This window comes from Cannabis sativa, mitochondrion (assembly GCF_029168945.1).
Source record: "Cannabis sativa mitochondrion, complete genome".
NCBI lineage: Eukaryota > Viridiplantae > Streptophyta > Magnoliopsida > Rosales > Cannabaceae > Cannabis > Cannabis sativa.
Window position 1 is genome coordinate 255,001 of NC_029855.1, and position 5,000 is coordinate 260,000.

Here is a 5,000-nt window from a genome sequence, read left to right on the forward strand (position 1 = left end):
TTGAAAGCTCAGACGGAGAGAATAAACGGACTCCTCGGGGGCTACTTAAGTTAAGGCACTTTAGTGCAAACCAGAAGGACTGGAGCTGTTGGATGTTGCTCAGTGCTGCTATAACTTAACAATCAAAAAGCTCCGCGTCGAACTTCAGCCCCTTCGAGTTGGCCACGGGGCAACAGCCTCTGACGCCCCACACCATTGCGGCAGGAGGGGGCTTGCCCATCAGCCTACTTTGGCAAGAGGTGGCAGGAGCGCAACGATCTAGCCCAAACAAACCTACTTAAACAACCTACCTAAAGGCTTGGCCCGGTCTGAAGGAAGAAGAAAGTAGACCCTGTAGAGAAGCGGATAGGAGGGGTAGCCTATAGACTCAAGCGATCAGCTCGGTGAAAACTCACCCCGTATTCCATGTGAGTTAGTTGACTTCGATTAGACCAGACCGACCCAGAGAGGAACGTGCCCACGAGGGCACCACCAGATGTTTTAGATAAACTTACTTGAGTATATCAGAGCGGACCGCACCATGGGCTAGCCCATAACCCACTGCACGAGTGGAATACTTTTTAGTCAAGTAGAAGGGCCAACCTGAGAGCGAGTTCTCAATTTTATTTTTTATTCATTTGTCACATATAGGTAGGTATAGGCGAATAAAAGATAACGATTTTCGAAGCTGTGCTAATGGTAAGAAGAGGTTTTAATCAAAAATACGGGGAAGTATGAAATTTTCCAATGTTCGACCAATCCCTCGTCTAGGGCAATAGAGGGAGAATGATCTTGATTTACTTTGTCACTATACGAACACTGATCTACGACCACCCTCAAAGATGGTCAAGCTTTTTACTCGCCTCGCACCGGAAAGCAAGCAACAACTAAGGGAATAGGGAATAGGGAGCTTCGGGAGGAGCACTTCCACTACGGGATAGAGAATAGGTCCTGTTTTTTGGAAGGAACAATCTTTGAAAGAACTTTAAATAAGAGCTTTTCCTCCTCGGCAAGTAGAGTTACCTCAGCCAGTTAAGTTACCGGGTACCTCTGTCCTTTCTTCTGTTAGCTATCTCAACTCTTCGAGTCGAGTTCTAGTTGCTATAAGAAAATTATCCCATCGAGTTGTGAGTTCGTTCCAGTGGACTATATAAACATGCATAGCTGCGCCTTATGAGGGACCTTATTATGGGCTTCTTAGTTGCTTTGCTTATGCCAGCTAGCTTTTGTAGGCTTGGTTGCTTCTTTCGGCTTGTACGCTCTGTCATAGGCTTGCTTCCCTCTAAACAGGTCTTTCATAGATAAGGGTATAGTCTCACTCCTTCTATCGAGGGGTTGGTTTTCCCTCTCTTTTAATTTATCTTTATGCTTCCAGCGAGGGAAATCTTTCTCGACTCACAGATAAGGGATGTATGATTCCCGAACCTTAACAAAAAGGATTGAGCTCCGCGCATCCCTTGATCTCCGCCTAACCGGGGCTAGGCTAGTTTCAGTGTTTGGTTCCTGACTTGATGGGAGTCACAAGGCTTTAAAGAAGGCCGAGGAACGGGGATGAACGAGATTCGTTTTGGTTTTTATGCTTTGACCTTGCTCATATATCAAGGCTGAGTCTAACTCCTTATGTCTCGGAAAGACAGATGTGCTTTCTGATACACTGGACTAAGGTGACTAACCCACAGGACCATAGATGAGACAGAGACTGAGACAACGATTTGTCGAAGACACTGTGCCCGAATCAAGGAAAGCAACTGTGCCTGAGAAGAAAGAAAGAGATATTGATTTTGAACAGCCTTTAAGAGATAGGGGGTGCCACAAGCCTAGGTCCCCAAGAGAGATAAGAGATATTTGATATTGGTTTGGTGGACAGAGCCTAGGTCGCCAAGCCTAAGCCCCCCGACAGAGAGTATGGATCACGATGTCTCAAAAATGCGTCTTGCTTAGGTTGAAGCAAATGCCAGTATAGTTGCTGTTCTTATGCCGCTATTAGTAGATCAAACGCTCTTCTTTCTCTGATCTTTCGGAGTCCTTAGTCGAGTCAGATCTGCACCGCAGGTTAATCTATCCTTTTTTGGAGCTTTACTAATAAGGTTTCCAAACCTATATGCTTCAAGCTTATGGACACTTCAAGCTCGTACCTTCGCATCTTGCCTTTAGGTTTTATCGACTTGCATGCTGATGAGCTCTTTCCCTCGGGTTCTGTGACTCGAGTAACAAGAGCTCCACGCTAGAGCACAAAAGAACGGCATCTCTCTATCGGATTGCCTTACCCCTTTCTTTGATATCCCATTGGCTTACCCCGACGGTATTTGTATCGGTATCTCGTTCTGATAGACTTGCTTGCGCATCTTGTCTTTGGTTTGATACACTTATAGTCCAGTGGCAAGATCAATGTCTTTTATTGGCTTCTCTGTCCCTGGAACAATATCTCCTCTTTTCTTTCTTTGTTTTTTTCAAATAAAGACCTCTTTCTGTCTTCTCGGGCAGTGGATTTGCCAACTCTATTGCTCAACTATCGGTCTGAATTCCTCTTCATCTTGCTTTTCTTGGTTTGTGGATTCTATTTCCCCCTGTGCTTCCACTTCCCCTGCCTCGAGATCGTGCCCTTTTTTTTTTACTCGACTCGCTCCCTGCTCAAAAAAGTAGATCTTATTCCGCAACTCGGGTCGATATGTTTGGGAGTCATGGTCACATCATGAATTTTTCTACCTGTCGCGCTCGCGTCATTCGCTGGCCAGTCGGGAGGATAGTACATTCCAACTCACATGCTTCCCAAACCAAGACTCGGGGGCAACAGCGCGACTGCTTGATCTGGATCATCCGGAACTACATCTAAATCTCTGACTATGGCGACTAGGACTCTCTTTGGATCACGATTTCAAAATGCCTGGATCGCTCTTCCGGGCCGGGTCGAGCCTTTCAATAGTGCATCGTATGTAGTTGTAGCGAGCAGTTCCTTCCCAGATCGAGAAGCTTGAGCAAGAAATTCCCCCATTACAGATAGAGGCGCCTATAGCCTTGCCTCTGGCTTTGCCCCCTTATCTACTACGGGTGAATCTCTTCGATCCGGAATTAAACTATCCCTAAAAAAAAGGCTTTGCTGCTGCCGCCGCTGGGCCGACTTAAACTACTGCCATAGGTCCCTCTCTATCCGGGTCCTCACCCTCCACCGGAACTCCTGCGGGTTAGAGAGATGGAACTACTGAAGCTGCTCCCTCTGCTTCTGGAACTGGTTAAGGGTTGGAGGGCAATCACTTTTTAGATCATGGATCCCTTCGGACCTGGAGCCTTTCCCTTGACAACCGAGCTTGCCTAAGTACGGCGTAGAAGAGAAAAAGTCTAGGATTGAGATCTGAGCAGGAATTTTTCCCAGGTGAGTGGCTACGTTTTAGGGTGGTAATTGGTTGCTTGGTCGAGCAGCTGCCTTTGGCACGGAAGGAAAGGTGTTCCATAGCATCTGGGGCCGAGGCCCTGTTCTGGTTACTACAATTAGTGTAGCACCTTTATTTTCAGGGCTTACTTCGGAGAGTACCGCAGCTATTGTTTGAGTATAATCCTGGTATCCTTCTACAATCGTCTTTGTGGCTCCTGTTGCTGCAGAGCCTCTGTGCTGTTGGTTTTACCCTGCCCGGTAACGGGTCCTTGAATATTCTCAGGTTCCGATTGTCGACAGCTAAGTTATTTTTTACTTCCTCCAGTAGGTAAGGCAATAAGTTTTGCAAAGTCCAACAGGCATTAGTAGCGTGCCCGCGGTACCTGTGGAATCAACTGTATGCGTTTGGGTGAAAGTTCGTGGGTTTGGTGTAGTGAAAGAGAAAAAGTAGCTTCAGTTTCTGAACAGACAGGGCAAGCATACCTAGGAAATCGAGATTGGGATCCCATTGATCCAGCGGAAGCAACGGCTAGGGCATGGACAATAAAAGATCCTTTTCCATAGCCGGGGTCCGGAGGTTTCTCGTAGCCGCAGAAGCTACGACATGGGCATAGCTAGGTGCTGGCTTAAGTACTGGTGAAAGTACCTGAACCAGTGGTGACATCGGCAGGAGAGGCTCCAGCACTGGTAGGTAAGGGCGAAGTCATCATAAGTGGTTGACTGGGCCTAGGAACATCGGTCGGGGCCCGCGAGCTTTTAAGGCAAATTCATCGTTTTTCGCTCGTGTTTCATGCGTGCCTGTATGAATTGCATAAGTCATTGTGTTTTGGCGGTGGAGAAGTACAGAAGTGAACAGTGTGCTAGTCTTTAGTTGTGCGAAGCGTTGTTTGTTGACAAGACTTACTCAACTCACTGCTTTCACCTGCTTCCGGTGACAACTACCACTCTCTTATAAATGGGAGGGTAGAGTACCAAGACATAGGGGTTGGCCAGCGAAGGCGGTTTATTTAGTACCAGATATACGTATTTCGAATTCTTTTCATGGCAGTTCAAAGACACGAGAGATAAGGAAAACAGAAAAGCCTCTCAAACCAGAGTAGGAATTCGATCAGGAATAGACAGAAAAAGGCTGCTAGGCTCCTTTCTTTCTCATGGGAGGGGTTCGCATCCAACCCAACTCGATACCCCTCGCTAGGACATTTAAGTGAGTCGGGTTTTGATCCGGTTCCGAAATGAGGCGGTGTTACCAATGACTCGATACCCCGCAGCTACCGAATGAAGTTCGTCCTTCCCCCCTTTCCCTATAATAAGGTGCAGGAGCGAAGCCACTCGAACGAATGTGAGAGGAGCGAAAGGAGATAGATGCCCCATATAGCCTCTCCTCTCCGGGGTTGGGTCGAAAAAAGAATCGAATTGGGTTGAGAGAAGTTTATGAATCGAGTGAAAATGAAAAAGAAAAATCGTAAATAAAAATGGGCAAGTGTGCTTGCTTATTATTATTATTATATTAGAATTAGAAAAATACCAAAAAGATGAAGAAGAACTAAGGCACTTGCTTCGGCGAAACCTTTCTCCGTCGTTACGGAGTTCTTCTGCTCTAATCTCCGAAATCGAAGGTCAGCTGACTGAGGAGTTAGTATTGATTCATGCA